General features: G+C 42.8%; 1 protein-coding gene across 2 annotated transcripts in view; it reads right to left on the reverse strand.

Moving 5' to 3' along the window:
• WIPF2 (WAS/WASL interacting protein family member 2) overlaps positions 1-16014 on the reverse strand; it is a 38852-nt gene extending 22838 nt beyond the window's left edge. For both annotated transcript variants that reach the window (XM_059997886.1, XM_059997887.1), the window contains exon 1: positions 15884-16014. The gene's annotated coding sequence lies outside the window, so the exon portion shown is untranslated. The remainder of the gene's footprint in view (positions 1-15883) is intronic.
• Between the last annotated feature and the right edge of the window lie 1303 nt (positions 16015-17317).

Raw genomic sequence — 17317 nt, forward strand, 5'->3', positions numbered from 1 at the left:
ACCCTAGAAACATTCCCATCAAACAAGTGCAAAATGAGCAAGCCCACTTTGCATATTTCTCAACCATGTTACTGACAGAATCAATAGCAAGAAACCAAGGGTAACTGCAACAATGAAAATAAGTAGAAAATGATTAGGTAGGTTTTTTTTGGCCACACCGTGCGGCATGCAGGATCTTAGTTCCAGGATCTTAGACCAGGGATCAAAGCCGGGCCCTTGGCAGTGAGAGTGCAGAGTCCTAACCACTGGACCACCAAGGAATTCCCTGAATGGGTAGGTTTTTGTTAAAACTGGATTCCAAATTCAACAGCAATCACCCCATTCTGATAAGCATTTCATTTAACAACTATTCCTTAAATAACCCTATAATGGCCCTGGTACCAGTTTAGACATTACCCTGAACTAAGAAACTTTAGAGGAACATTTCATGTATCTGTGTCCATTTTACCCAATGAGCTCTTAAGCACAGACAGCACCGTATCCTTCTATAGTTCTTTCCTATTATTTTACAGCACAGAGTAGGGGCTCATCTGTCACTTGTTGAACCGAACCAAATTTAAAAGTAGCATTGTCTGAAAGAGCAAGCAAGCCTGAGTTGAGGGAAAAAAGCAGTGAAGGATGGATCAATGTGCCAGAAATGGAAAAGACAAGAAAAGAGGTAAGGAAGAAACACAAGGCTATATACACATGTGTAGTTCAGTGCTCCAAAAAATCTTAACTTGCTTACCTTGCTGAGTTTATTCATTCATTAATCCATCTATCATATGATAAACATTTCTTGAGCACCCACTAGGTGCCAAAGCATTGTTCTATAACAATGGTTCCCAAGCAGGGTGATTTTGTCCCCCAGGAGACAGTTGGCAATGTCTGGAGACATTCTGACTGTCATGACTAGGAGGTGTTACTGGCATCTAGGAGATAGAAAACAAGAATGCTGCTAAACACTCTATAGTGCACAGGGCAACCTCCCACAACAAAGAATTCTCCCGTCCAAAAATGTCAATAATGCTGAGGTTGATAAACCCTGTTCTAGAGGCTGAACTAGACAATTTTTTACAATCTTGGGGCCTATATTCTAGAGGAAAAGATAAACAAGGAAACAAATACAATCTCAACATTTCCATTACTGACAAAAAGAATGAAAAAAAGAGAATCATAAAGGGAGAGTGCAGGAGTAGGGTATAGTGTTCTTTTAGATGAGGAGACGGGTGGGGGCTGGGGGCTGGCTCTCCAAAGAAGTCTCTCCATGAACAGCCAAGCCCTAGAAACATCTGGGGAAAGAGCATTCCAAAAAGAATTCACAAACATCAAAGGGAAAACCGCCTGCGATAGTAATGAGCTTGATGTGTTAGAGAACTAGTGAAAAAGCCAGAGTAACTAGAACAGGGTGAGGTGACGAGTGAGAGGAGATGAAATCTGAGGCCTCTGTAGGCCATCCTCCAAATCCAAAAGTAGTATCCTTCTCCATCCAATATGCCTATTATACCAAAGAAGTCTAAACAAACCAACAGCTTCACACCCAAAGTAAACAAGTTCCATCAGTTATCTCGTTCACTAATCTCACAGACTGTACACCTCATCTCTCGTTGGCTTGAGTACAGCTAGGGACCTAGGTACTAACTGAAAGCCTTCCAGGGTTAAAAGTCCCCTGATGGCAGTCTGCCTACCTGTCCACCTGCCCTTCAACCTTGCTCCTGAAAAGCAGTACAGTATGGAGAAGGAGGGGCTCATTACCACAGTGGCGTAATGGCATCCAGTTCCTAAGTCACAGAACCCCACATGGGAGAACAGCCAGGAGCTACTGCCTGAGAGTATTCACATGCCACTGCAGGAGACTAACGAACAGCAGGAGCCAAACAGGTTCCTATAATTACGGAGGAACTGATGTCAACACTGAACTATGAACACGCCTCCACGTGTTCTAGGACAGAATACAGCAGAGAGTTTCCACTAAAGCACTTCTGGTTTCTCTAAAATACAAGGAAACAGACTAGAGTAACATTCTTGTTATTCATATTTTACCACCCTCCCCGCCCAAAAAAGCTTTATATAGTCTGAAAATAATCTACAGCCCTCGTCTCTCAATGGAAAAGGTGCTCCCTCCCCCTTGAAATTCAATTCAGTCAAACCTGGTGAAACAGATTTCTATCATATGTAGAAATGGAATTAATTAAAATTCCAAGGTTACTCCATGAAGGGAAAAAAAATCACTTTTCCAACTGCGCACATATTTCATCATGGAAATTCAACTCTGCAGCAAATCTGATTGATCCAACAAGTAATTTTTTTTTTTTTTTTTCCAACAAGTAATTTTTAAAAAAATCACAAAGGGACTTCCCTGGTGGCGCAGTGGTTAAGAATCCGCCTGCCAATGCAGGGGACACGGGTTCGAGCCCTGGTCCAGGAAGATCCCACATGTTGCAGAGCAACTGCACCTGTGAGCCACAACTACTGAGCCTGCGCTCTAGAGCCCACGTGCCACAACTACTGAGCCCTCGTGCCACAACTACTGAAGCCTGCGCGCCTAGAGCCCGTGCTCCACAACAAGAGAAGCCACCGCAATGAGAAGCCCGCGCACCGCAACAGAGTGGCCCCCACTCGCCGCAAGCAGAGAAAGCCCACGCGCAGCAACAAAGACCCAACGCAACCAAAAATAAATAATAAGTAAACTAATTTTTAAAAAAATTACACGCACACCATGATAATTTAAACTGAAAATCCTAGACTTCTGCAACTAAACCTGGATGTTTTACTCTTTACCTCAATGATTTTTCACTGTTACAAGCAGAACACAACCCTAGAAGAGAAAAGGACAGAGGCAAAAGAAAGATATATAACTATATGACGAAATCCTTTCAAATATAATTTTCCTAATAAGAGCATAAGTATACATCCCAAAGTGCAGCTTTTCCCCCTAATATGACTCTTTCCTCTTGTCTCAGATTATTTTTCAAAAGCCCGAAAAACATAAACTCAGAAGCCTACATATTCATAGACGACTTGATGTGGTAAATATTAGGTACCACAGGTTATGATTCCCAGTTACAGGGCAACCCAGCAGCCAAGTCCTCTCATCTAAAATGATCACAAATCAATGAGAAGTCTACTCTTGTGTGCAATAAAATAACCACATCTGTGAAAAATTACTTCAATAAAAAGACGGCTAGAGATAACTAATGCAAGAGCAACTGTAAACATAATACCTGAAAATCGTCCTAAACAGAGATCAGAGAATGACTTCACCAAACATCCCCAGCCCCTACCACACCCCTCAAAGCAAAGAGAAAATCCTACTATCCTGAAAGCACTGAAGTATTGGGAAGGTGGGGGAACATATATAGAAAATAGTCAACTGCAGTAAATCAGTAATAGTTCAAAGTGCCGTAGTGCTTCAAAACATAGCCAGTGATTCATAGTCAATGAGACAATAACACTTTATTTTTATTTTTTGGCCGTGCGGCTTGCAAGATCTCAGTTCCCCGAGCAGGGACTGAACCCAGGCCATGGCAGTGAAAGCCTGGAATCCTAACCACTAAGCCACCAGGGAACTCCCAAGACAATAACACTTTAGATTTAGCACTGTTTTTGTGACTTCATTCAGCAAAACTGTTTCAATGAAACCTGTAAAATTCTACTAGAGCTGTTTTGATAGAGCTGTTCATCTTAGAATGTAAATCTATGTCAGAGCCGACATGGCTTCCTCAGGCTGCATTTTAGCTAATAACAGCAAGACTTCCAACACCTGAGTACTAGGGTACTACACTTGGCCTCTACAACATAGCTAAGACAGGTACTATTTAGCTCCTGATCGCCAAGCGACTCACAGCAACCAAGGAGCAGCAGCAAACACCTCATTTCCAGGTGTTTTACATACCAACAATAAAAGACAACAACTGTTTTTCCTTCTAAGGCCTAGGGATCTACAACACAAAAAGAAGAGAATGTGCCCTCTCATATTGTCAAAGTTAAAAACAAACTTCAGGGCTTCCCTGGTGGCGCAGTGGTTGAGAGTCCACCTGCCGATGCAGGTCCGGGAGGATCCCCCGCGTGCCGTGGAGCAGCTGGGCCCGTGAGCCATGGCTGCTGGGCCTGCGCGTCCAGAGCCTGTGCTTCGCGACGGGAGGGGCCACAGCAGTGAGAGGCCCGCGTACCGCAAAAAAAAAAAAAAAAAACAAACAAACTTCAAATCACAGTGCTTTAACATGTCCAAAAATGATGCTGCATAAATCTAAGGCAGATAATTAGTAAATTTGTTTTTAAAGCCTGAGTCAATTTTCCATTTCAAATACAAAAAAATAGATTCCTGGATTTGGACAGTGAAATGATGCAGAGTAGCTCAATGTTCATAACTAATATTTCCTCCCCACCCACACATCCCAGGAACCTGTGGGTTTACAAATGTTGGCTAAAAAAATGGAGTCATACAGGGCCAAAGTTATTACCATTAGCCAGCATTTAACTACAGAAGAGAGGAGTTAATCAGAGGAAGGACACACATTCTAATTTAGAAATCCAGACCAAAGCTAGACAGACTAAAATGTAGTCGGAATACAAAAGCAACTTAGGATAGCAATAAATGGTTTAGAAGATCCTTCTAAAACAGAGCTTCCAAACTTGTCTGAAGATAAGACACATCGTAGGGCATCTGTTTAAAAATCAAGCACAAAAAAGATTGCTGGGCCCTAATCCAGACCTACTAAAATCAGAAATTTTGCAGGAGAGAGATCTGGGAATCTGTATTTTCAATGAGCACCTTAAGTATTCTTGGTGTTAGGGAAGTCTGGAACACAGGGTTCTAAAGGAGCATTAGCAATCAACTGCTATCTGAATGGGTTGCAGTAAAGAAAAGGTGATGAATACGTTGGTTAAACATGAATATGTCTGTACATTTATCACACATACACACCATCAAAATTACAGCAAAGGGATTTTTTAAGGCATAAACTTCAAAAAAGAAAAAAAAAACGGGAAAGGAGACAACAACATAAAGAGAGACGTCAACAAAATTTTGGAAGCTGGAAAGCAGATGCACTAGTGATAAATAACTTCACAGAAAGGAAAAAGTTAAATGCTTGCAGCAGTAAGAAGCAAGCAGGTTCCTACCACAGAATCTCAGAAAAGGCTCAGAAATTGGAGGCACCTAATACCTCTGGATAAAGGAGTGTAGGAGGGGCTAAAACAGAATTGGTTGAAAGTCTGTATAAGAAATAAGATTCTTCCATCCTCTCTGCCCCCTCCCCCATGATGCCTGGCAGAAGATGAGAGAAGTTGAACCAGAGGGCCTCTTGAACCAAGGGACCAGTCATAGCTAAGGGCAGCAGAGCCATAATGAAAACAGAGGGATCAAGTGAAAGTCTAACTTGTACTCAACAATGAGACCTCTTCCCCCATCCCCAGCTCTCTTCTCCCACTTGGCTCCAAAAACACCTGCTGCTGGGCTTATATTCTCCAGGCAGAAGACTGGAGCAGCCCTCTCTGAGGAAAGTGACCAGTACCAATTCACCCTAAAATGGTGCCCACCACTTGATGAGCCAGGGCTCCACACTCAGCTTTTTAGTGCCTCATCCTTAAAAATGAACAGACATAGCCAAGAATTATCAGACATTTCAAGAAAACCTCTAACATGAAAGACAGGAATCAAAGCAAACAAAACACAATTCCTGACAACATGCAAAAATATTTATATATAAAATTCCAAAAAAATTTCCTGGAAATTAAAAAAACTGATAGCAAGGACTTCCCTAGTGGTGCAGTGGTTAAGAATCCACCTGCCAATGCAAGGGACACGGGTTTGAGCCCTGGTCTGGGAAGATCCCACATGTTGTGGACCAACTAAGCCCACGCGCGACAACTACTAAGCCTGCAAGCCACAACTACTGAGCCCACGTGCTACAACTACTGAAGCCCGTGCACCTAGAGCCCGTACTTCACAACAAGAGAAGCCACCACAATGAGAAGCCCGCACACCACAACCAAGAGTAGCCCCCACTCGCCACCGCAACTAGAGAAAGCCCGCATGCAGCAACAAAGACCCAACGCAGCCAATAAATAAATAAATTTATTTTTTTTAAATTGATAGCAAAAAAAATTGATAGCAAATATTAAAAATACAATAGAAGAGTTGAAAGAAAAAACTAAGGTTATCTGAAAATTGAATGAGAAAAAAAAATTCACAAGAGAAAAAAAATTACAGGGCCATTCTAGGAGTTTCACCATCTGGATTCCCCAAAAGGGGTTCCCAGAAAGAGAGAAGAGAGAAATAATTATCATAGAGAGAATACATTATAAAAGATGTTAATACAAGAAAACTTCCCAAGACAGATGGAAATAAGTTGCAGACTGAAAACGCCCACTGAAGGTCAGCCATGATGATTTTGTTTTTTGGCCGCACCACCAGGCTTGTGGGATCTTAGTTCCCTGGCCAGGGATCAAACCTGGGCCCCCAGCAGTGGAAGCGTGGAGTCCTAACCACTGGACCACCAGGGAATTCCCAAGTATGATGAATTCCAATAACCATCCCAATGCACATCACTGCATTTCAGAATACCAGGGATAAAGACAAGACCCTAAATGGGACTTCCCTGGCAATCCAGTGATTAAGACTCTGCGCTTCCACTGCAGAGTCTTCCAGGGGGTGCAGGTAAAGACAAGACCCTAAAATCTCTCAGAGGAAAAACAGATCCCACACAAAGAATCTAGAATCGGAATAGCATCAAACTTCACAATATGATTTTTGAAAGTTAGAAAATGACAAAGGCTTAAAATTTCCAAAGAAATATGATCCCCAACATAATATTTTATATCTAATCACACTACCAACCAGCGTGAGGGTAGAAAAGAGATGATTCAGACATGCAAGACCTCAAAAAATGCACCCCCTCCTATAGACCTTTTTTCATAAAGCCTCTGGAAGAGACTCCACTAATGTGTTCGAGTGTACTGAAAAGAGAAACTTTCATCCGAGTTTAGGGATGAATTAATGATTGACACTCAGAAAATCAAGCAAAAAAAAAAAAAAAGAAAAAAGGCAATTATTATACTTGGGGAAAAAAGTATGAAGAAGGAAATATAGTACACAGTCAATATACTGGATGCTTTTTTTTTTTTCCTTCTTTTGATAACACTCACCTCTACTTCCTTCTGGACTCATGGCAGAGGAGGGAGGCTGGAGGTCTGGGAACTACTTTTCCTAGAATCCCCTGTCAACGAGGTTGTGGTTTAAATTCCACCGACACAACTCATTCACTCAAGATCTGGAAGATGGAAGGAAGGTAGATGCTACTACTGACCTTCCAGGAGCAATGAGCAGGTGTGTGGCCTCCAACAGATGACAGACATGTGGTTTGCAGCAGTTTTCAATATTCTGTAAATTGCCTGCTTTGGTGTTTAAGGCAGCCAAGATTATTAATGGTTGCAGTTTCTTACAATCCCCACAAGTGGCTTTCCCTGACCTATGCTCCCCTGGCCTTCCAATGATTTGGTAATCTGTGAAATCTCAAGAATGGTTGGTTTTTCTATTTGAATCCTGATATATAATACAAAATATTGATTTAATCAAGATTGTGATATATCTCTATTAGGCAGATAGCAGGAAGGGTTGAGCGTGAAAAGCAACATAAGAATGCAAAATTCAGTGTCCACAGTAGAAATTCAATAGATAATATCTAAGAATTGAAAAACTAAGACGTAACAGTGTGAGTATACTATGTAGAAACACGAAGGTACATCAGGAAAAAAATACCAGAAGTATTCAAAGTGATTGAGGACAAATAAGGAGAAATGGAGCAGCTTTTTAAATTGTAAGACTTATAGTACTATTTGACTCCTTAAACGATGTATTCTTACTCTATTGATTTTTTTAATTTAATTACTAAAAATCAAAAAAATCTAACACCGTATAAGCAAAACCAAGCTTCAGACTGACCAAAATTTCAAAAAAATGAGGTCAGTACTGGATCTGTTACCAATGCAGTTAAAGAGAGTAGAAAATCCCAAACAAACCAAAATAACCCGTGTCTCACTCACTGTAATGGAAGCAGGCTGCCTAATGCAACCCGAATCTCTGGCACAGCCTGGGTGTAACCAAACAATGTTCACCACCCCAGAGCTCACTGCACCACAGGTCAAATATGGGAGGAACTTCCAGGCCACTATCAGAATTCGTGACCAAAATTTAACTGCAAAGGTAAGCACAAAAATAGAGGGATAAATCTTAAAATCAATTACCTTAGCCCCCTTTTTAAAAGGTCTTCTCCTCAATTTAATGCAACTAATTGAAAAACAAAAATAACCATCTGTTGTCAAAATATCTTTAGAAGTTCTAAGAAACTGTTAATGAGATTAAAAGACTGTTACCAGGTAGGCTGAAACCTAGTCACCGATGACAAAAAACAGCTCTTCTCACTCTAGGTTGGCCATCTCATAGTACTAGCCCTCGACTTCTGTGTGCCTTCCTTCATTTGCACACCCCAAATATAAAAGTAGAAAGCTTAGACATAGAGCAGTCAGAAGTAAGGAAAATCAGTGATGACAGTCTCCGTTAAGAAAAGGCCTGGGCTTCCCTGGTGGTGCAGCGGTTAAGAATCCACCCGCCAATTCAGGCGAACGGGTTCGAGCCCTGGTCCGGGAAGATCCCACATGCCGTGGAGCAACTAAGCCCGTACACCACAACTACTGAGCCTGTGCTCTAGAGCCCGCGAGCCGCAACTACTGAGCCCACGTGCCACAACTACTGAGGCCCACGTGCCTAGAGCCTGTGCTCCGCAACAAGAGAAGCCACCATAATGAGAAGCCCGCACACAACAGAGTAGCCCCCGCTCGCCACAACTAGAGAAAGCCCGCATGCAGCAACAAAGACCCAACGCAGCCAAAAATAAATTAATATTTTTTTAAAAAGGCCTGAAAGAAAATTTAAGCAGATGCTCCATAAAATGTTGATCCAGACTCCACATGGAGAGAAGTGTCATGCCTCATTTCAAAGATAATATATTAAGTCCCAACTCACCACAGATAATCTTATAACAAAGCTATGACTTTCATTGGAGAGTCTCTTTCTCTCACTCTAACACCCTTAAGCCATCAGATACACATACGCTCCTTGCTGAAATGCTAGAAAAATCTGCACATTTTCATTCCTTGATCACTAGCGATGATCTGCTAAACCAAGAGTCTACTTTGAGCTATGAAAACAGGGCAAGCTGATCCAATTACACAAGAAAGGTACTAAATCAAACAGGACCACCTGGGCTTTGGGGAAGAGTACTGTGATTCCTGAACAAACGTCAATATAAAATATACAGCAGATATAGCAGATAAAAATGTTTTCATATATTAAGAGTTATAATGGCCCTTGAGCTACTGATTCATTTGCATGTCCAATAAGTCGTAGGCATCATGTTAAGACATATGGCCTAGATGATGGGTATGACAAATTATATTCAGTAGTTCACAATAAGAACATCTGTGTTCTCTCTCCAGCCTCATGAGGCTTACAAAAAAAAACAGTCAATAGTCTCCAGAAGTGAAGAGGTTTTCTGTTTCCTAAATAAGCAGGTCTGGCAAACTAACAATCCCATCATCCCCCATATAAGAATTGCTCCCCAACAATCTCCAAACCAGTTCTCAAGAGCCCAAAACTTTAAGTCCTAATCCAGCCACACAAGTTTAATTTGCAGGACCTAAAAGAAATCAAGATTAAAAGAATAGGCTTTACCCAGGAAAGTTTTTAGAAAACACGTTCCACCGTACAGGCATCATACTCCTTCATGATATTGATGGTTTCAGCATCAACACTGGTCAACTACTACATGTGGAAAGAAGTGGCAGGAAAAAATGTCTATTGTAAAGGTTGAGCTCAAAATTTACTATGCCATTTATCTGTACCTTTGGAGAGCTCACACTCTCTGAAGCCTTGCCTCCTATCTCTCTGCTTCTCACTCCCTAAGCTCCAGACACACTGGAACTTCCTTCAATTCTTCAAAATAGCCGAGTTCTTTCCCTCCTCAGGACCTTCATCTCTGCCATTTCCTCCCCTCTTCCTTTAGGTTTCAGCCTTAGAAGTCAATTCCTCAGGGACCTTCCCTGAGTGCCTGCCTTCCCAATGAACCAGGATCAGGCTTCTCATTAGCTCTCTCCACAGCACTTATAGCAAGAGTAATTAATTATTTGTTTAATGGATGTTTCCCCCACTAGACCATAATCGCATGAGTGCAAGCTCTGAGTCAGTTTTGTTCACTGCTGTATCTCCAGCACCTACCACAGTGCTTGGCACACAGCAGGAGCTCAAAAATTGTCACATAAGTGAATGACAGGGCCCCAAAAAAGCAGCTTCAGCAATTCTACTTATAATTTACCCTACAGATACGGTCACATATGCACAGGACCAAATATATATAGTTATTCACTGGAGCATAGTTTGCAACAGCAAAAGACTGGAAACATTAAATATCTACCAGTATAGGGCAGGTGCCCACTCTCTTTACTGTTCATGCGGAATGATGGTCAAAATAAGTTTCTTACAAACTGCAGATAGAATTAGCAGTGTGCTACACTCGTTTAAAAAAATGCAAGAAATGTATGTATTTGCTTTACATGTACACAGTATCTCTGCAAAGGATCTCAAGAAACTGATAATATTAGCTGACTCTGGGGAGACGAACTGGAATGAAGAGTAGACAAGGGTGGAGGGCAGACTATTGACTGTAAACCTTTTTTTTTACCTTTCAAATTCTGGGCCACGTGAGTGTATTATCTATTTAAAAGAATGATATTTGTCAGGACTTCCCTGGTGGTCCAGTGGCTAAGACTCCACGCTCCTAATGCAGGGGACCCAGGTTCAATCCCTGGTCAGGGAACTAGATCCAACATTCATGCCGCAACCAACAGTTCGAATGCCGCAACTAAAGAGCCCGCACACAGCAATGAAGATCCCGTGTGCTGCAATGAAGACCTGGCGCAGCCAAATAAATAAATAAAGTATTTTTTTTAAATAATATTTGTTAAAGACAGTCCTGTCCTTATAAGACAGTGATAGCAAGAGTTTAAATTAATCTCATACCTGGATCTTTGATGACAAACACCCTGCCTACATCTGAGCACAGGGAAGGTAGAAATGGAAAGAAGGAAATCTCACTATCTACAAATCTTAGACAGCTTGTCCCACAGTAGACTGTACCACTTTAGAAAATGCCTTTTTTTCTTTTTTAAACAACCAATTGTTCCAATCTGGACTTATGGAGAATGTTTCACAGTCAGAGGGATTATTGGGAGGAAAAAAAAAGGGATTATTGGATTCAGCATTTCTATAAGCACAGAAAGCCGGTTGATGAATTTGTACTGAAGAATTATCATAAATACCAACTAAAAACAAATTACTTTCACTCAGGGGCCTCAGTCTAAATGGAGCTTAATATGAATCCATGAAGTTTAAGAAACTAAAAATTTTCTGAAAACCAATTATTAAAATGGGGAGGACATCTACACACGTTCCTTGGATATACAGATGTGCCAAACTTCAAGACACTCTTCAGGAAAGAAAGACCTGAGACTAGGCTGAACACAACTCCAATAATCATATTTGTTGCCACAATCAAAGCCCTGGACCAGAGTCAAAACCTTTGGATCTGAACCTGCATATCAGAAACAGAATACTCTGGACTAACGATGGCAAGAGAAAGGTGAATCCAGGGCCACCAAGAAGAGGATTAGTTTTGGGGTTATCTCCAATGTTACAAGGGCCACTGTCACACACTGCAAGAAATGATCTTCATAATCCATTCCAAGACCTAATGGAGACACAGTTATCTTCAAATAATTATCCCCTGAAAAACAAAAGGGTAAGGACTTCCCTGGTGGCGCAGTGGCTAAGACTCCGTGCTCCCAATGCAGGGGGCCCGAGTTCGATCCCTGGCCAGGGAACTAGATCCCACATGCCGTGGAGCAACTAATAGTTTGCATGCCACAACTAAGGAGCCCACATGCAGCAACTAAGACCCGGAAAAACCAAATAAATATTTTTTAAAAAAGGGGGTATTCACTAAGTAGAACACACTGAAAAGGACATTTACCAAGTAGCATTAAGTACTTAGTGTAGGGCTTCTCTGGTGGCGCAGTGGTTGAGAATCTGCCTGCTAATGCAGGGGACATGGGTTCGAGCCCTGGTCTGGAAGGATCCCACATGCTGCAGAGCAACTGGGCCCATGAGCCATGGCCGCTGAGCCTGCACGTCTGGAGCCTGTGCTCCGCAACAAGAGGGGCCGCGATAGTGAGGGTGCACTGCAATGCACCGCAATGAAGAGTGGCCCCCACTTGCCACAACTGGAGAGAGCCCTCGCACAGAAACGAAGACCCAACAGAGCAAAAATAAATTAATTAATTAATAAACTCCTACCCCCAACATCTTCAAAAAATAAATAAATAAAGTATTCAGTGTAGTCATACTAAATTGCTCTAACTTTGCCAAGCCTAAATGGCAAGTTAGAAGCCAATTCCTGGCTCCCTTATTTGATAACCTATTTGCCTCCACAGGCATGGTAAGCCAAAATATTAAAAGACCTAAGACTGACACAGACATTAGCAAATGTATCACCTTCTTTCCCTACTAACATTGTTTTTCTCCATAAAGTTCTATTCAGCATTTTAAAATACCCCTCGATAATAACACCAAGAAGTGCGTGTGAGTTTAGCCTGTGGCTCCCCAGGCTCAAAGGCTTGGGAGTGAGCGTGAGGCGAAAAAAAAAGTGGGAAACACTCTTTCTCTCTTCCTCAATGCCTTGGACTTTCAAAGCTAGGCAAAGGCAATGATTCTGCATTTAATCACCAGATGAATAAGTAACAGATTTGAATTTAGGAGAAACATAAAGGCGTGTAAGAACATTCAGTAAAGAGTACCGCCTCCATTTCCTTGCAGAGCAGCTCTCAGGATCTGCCAATGAACCTCACTTTGACATGAAACACCCCATCCACTCTAATCCGGGCCACATCCCTCAAGAGACAGTCAACCGGAACTCTGCCAACTTCTGCTCGGGAGCTGTGTAAAGAACAGTAGCAACAAGAGCCTACTTTGAGAAGGAGATCAACAATCACACTCAAGAAGAAAAGAAGTTATTTGGCAAAGGGAAGCATGTTGCCAAAATGTTAGTCACAGCTTCAAGGTCCTGGTTTGTGTTTCTGCAACTATTCTTTGCTTTGACAGAGTCCATTCTCTGGCCCAGCAAACCCAGCTCAGCTTCTGTCCACCCTCCCCATTTGAAGCAGTCAAAAATCCTTTCAATTTGGTGGTATCAAACTGTGACACAGACAAGATGTCCACCAGAGACTGAAAAGGAGGAAAAAAATGTGCAATTTGCCATTTTCCACTTCGGACTGGCTCCAGTAGAGCAATGGAAACACATGACAGGATAGGAAAAATGGAAAACCATTATGTGAAAGAAGCAGGCTATACCAAAAGTCTGCCCAGAGCTCTGAGCCTCCACAACTTATTTCAATACCTTAAAAACAAACCAAAAAGACACACTGTAGGTTGAAATGACAGCAAAATATTAAGCAAGTTTTTACCCCCAAATAAGTGTACAGATGGGTTACATCCTGATAAACCTATTGTAAGTTGAAAATACTGTTAATTCGAAAAGACATTTAATACGCCTAACCTACTGAACATCATAGCTTAGCCTAGCCTACCTTAAATGCGCTCAGAACACTTACATTAGCCTAGAGTAGGGCAAAATCATCTAACACAAAGCCTATTTTATAATAAAGTGTTGAATATCTCACGTCATTTACTGAATACTGTACTGAAAGTGAAAGACAGAATGGTTGTATGGGCACAGAAAGGTTGTAAGTGTATCAGCTGGTGTGGCTGACTGGGAGCTGCGGCTGTCTGCCTCTGCTCAGCATCACAAGAGTATGGTGGCAAATCAGGGAAAGATCAAAATTAAAAATTAGAAGTACAGCTTCCACTGAATGCGTATCACTCACACACCATTATGAAGTTGAAAAATCTTTAATGGAACCACGGTAAGTCAGGGACCACCTGTATATACTTCATACCTGCAGTTCTTCCTGGGGTTGGGTTGCTGAAACAGCCTGAATCAGCAGGCCCACGGTTTTCAAAATTACTTCAAAACAATAAGAACACAGGTTCAAGTCCACCAGGTTACTCTCCCAAAGAGCCCAAGAAGTCAAGAAAGAACATCCGACAATTTTCTCTTCAAAAGAAATAGGACTTGTGCTTTCCCTTCTTAAAAGCCATCAGTAAAACCAGAAAACTGTACAGTTCTCAACACCTTCCACTTTCCTCTACATTTCACCTTTGTGCTGACATCACCTAACTAATCAGTACCAAGGTAAACACTACTCTGATATCAAGTGTGAGTTAGAATCTGCCCCTTCTTAAGCAAATCCACATCAGACTTCAGAAATGCCAAGACCTTCAGGAACACTTCTAAGCTAAACAAATTCACCTAAGGGCAAAGTGTTTATAGAGTATTATGCCCAAAGAAAACGCTAGAACAGTCAAGACGCTAAAGGATTAAGAATAAAGAAGCTAAAATTGTCCACAAGCACACTGCTTCCCCAACAACTGGCAAAAAGGGCCAAAGTGACTGGACCAAAGCAAAAGGCTCAACTGTCTACAACACTATTTTCCAGTGAATTCTCAAAGACAATAAAATAGAAATAAAATATTGCATTCTTCCACATTCTCCATCAACCAACCTTATTTATTCCCAATTCTAACTTCCCCATCTCGGTCTTGATGGCAGCCAATACAATGTAACACAACAATATGAAATTTTTGGCTACTAAAAGTTGACACTGAGAAAAGTTTAAAAATTGGACATGTATCAAATCAAAACCAACTCTTCCCTGGCACAAAAAAAAAAAAATGTGCAAGGCTGAGAGGAAGAAACTGGGAAAGACATGTCTTCTAAATATCAATATCTCAATCCAATTTTCAAGGATCACTTCTTTGCAACCACTTTAAAGATCCCATTTGGTTAACACAATCTTTTAGAAGCAGAGAGGGATCAAACCTACATTTCCAAGGGAAAAAAATGAGACAGTTTAATGATTTGCCTCAAAGTTACTTAGTAAATCCTTAGGAATCCTTGTTCCCTGAGGTTCTGTTCTGGTTTGTAAAAGGAGAAAAAAAGTCACTCAAAACATACCATAAGTCATTCAGAAACAAACATAGGGCAAAAATAACACGATGAAAAGGGAAGTGGATCCTGGAGGTGCCCAGAACTAAGACTTCACATCACTCCAACCTGAACCTTCAATTGCAGGTTGCTCCCATGCGAACCCCAAGGTTTCTCAATCCAACCTTTAACTCAAATCTGATTCCTTCTCAACTAATGTTCTCCAGATTCCCTCTAGAATAAGCAATTTCCTCAGTTATCCCCTCAACCATTGGTTTTCACTCATCAACTCCCAAAATGTCACGGCGGCCTCCTCACCCGGAGCATCCTGTTAATTACCTGCTCCCAACAGGTCCTCCCTCCCCATCTCCCTTTTTGCGCACGGTTACCTCGTTCCTCACCCTGAGTCGCCGTCTTACCTTACCCAACCCTTCAGGATCCCTTATTTCCCGTCTCTCAATAACCTTCCTCACCTTTTCACAGTCGGCGCTCGCCCCACACCAATTCCCGACCACTCCTCCCTACTTAGATTCCCCACGCCCCCTCTTCTCCAGGTTCTTCAGGCCCAGCCCCCACTCGCCCTCCCCTCAGGTCCCGCCCCCAGGACCCCTCTCTCCCGCAGGCCCCTCCTCCAAAGTCCCCCACTCTCCTCAAGCCCCGCCCCAATCGCCCCTCCCCCGGCTCTCCCTCCCATTCAGGTCCTCAGGTCATTTCAGCGACGGACCCACCCTCCCCGGCCTCTTCCCGACCTGGGCACAGCGGCTCCGGGAGCAAATCCTCCGCCACCTCCGCTCCGGCTCCGTCCCGTCTTGCTCGCCCCCCGGCAAGCTCCCTTTCTCGCCGCCGCCCCTTTTGTCAACCCGGAAATGGATCTGCTCCCACCGTCCCCAGCGTCCGCGAACAAAATGGAGGAGGGGGGAAAAGGAGGAGGGAGCAGAGCGCGAAGAGAAGCTACACGCATGCGCCCCTGGAAAGCCCTCCCCCTGCCAGGGCACGTAAAGGCGGAAGTGGGCGGGTGGCCGCCATCTGGAGAAGGTCGCAGGAATTTGGTTTAGCAGCTAAAAGCTGGGATCGCAACTTTGGCTGCGATTAGAATCACCTGGTAAGACTTGACTAAATAGTGATACCTGAGTTCCATCCCCAGAGATTCTGATTTAATTGGTCTTGTGTATGGCTAGGCATCGGAACTTTTAAAATTGCGAAAGTGATTCTAACATGTTGCGGAGGTGGAGAATCACTGAGCTGAACATCTTTTTGAATATCTTTTTCATCTTTTTTGCGCGCGCGCGCGCGCACACACACACCCCATAAATATCCTTTCCTAATTTCGAGTTAACGAAGAACCCGCCCCAGTCAACCTTGCAAGGGCTCAGTAGTCAAGCTCTGGTTGTCACGGGAACAGAGGCAGGCCTTGTTAACAAGTTATCCTTAACGTCATCTTAGCTGCCTGACTCGAACACCTGTGAACGTCCGTCTCCTCTTTACCGGGCCTGGGCTTCCTCAGTTTCCAGAGCTGGGGGTTGGTGCTGCGGACTTCCAGCTGCCTGGATCAGGGAAAGGAATCCTGTGCCCTCCCTGGTGGGGCTGCTAACTCGGTCCCAGCTGACTAAGGATCCCTCCCTAGTCCACCCACAAAAATGCTTTTCCGTTGCAGTCAACCCCATTGTCATATATCTTCACAATGTCCTTTGGGTCTCTCCATCATCCTTATTTACGCTGAATCCGAAGTAAGGGGATAGAGTTGGGACTTAGTTCTCACTACTTACTGCGTACCTTTGGGCCGCAGCTACCCTATCTGTAAAATGGGTCTACATAATAGTGCCTGTCCCAACTATTTCATAGGGTTGTTGGAAGGCTCAAATGAGGTGATGAATAGGAAAGCACGTGATAAAGTGCTTTCATCAGGTCCCCAGCTCTTAAATGCTTTAATGGAAAATTGAGGAATTTTCAGGGCAAACAAAGTAAGTGAAGGCAGGGGACATAAAGAGAGATAAGTGGAACACTGAAGCAGGCTTTTGCTCTGAGGACACTTGCCTAACTAGATGAATTTGAGCTTTTTCCAGGTCTTGTGGGAAAAGAAAACACCCCAGGACCTCCTCAACAGGGGAGTTTAACAGGACATTCTCCTTCGTAAAGATGGGACCCCAAAGGACTACATCCTCATGGTTAGGGTGAACCAGAAG

The sequence above is a fragment of the Delphinus delphis genome, chromosome 19, assembly GCF_949987515.2.
Source record: "Delphinus delphis chromosome 19, mDelDel1.2, whole genome shotgun sequence".
Lineage (NCBI taxonomy): Eukaryota > Metazoa > Chordata > Mammalia > Artiodactyla > Delphinidae > Delphinus > Delphinus delphis.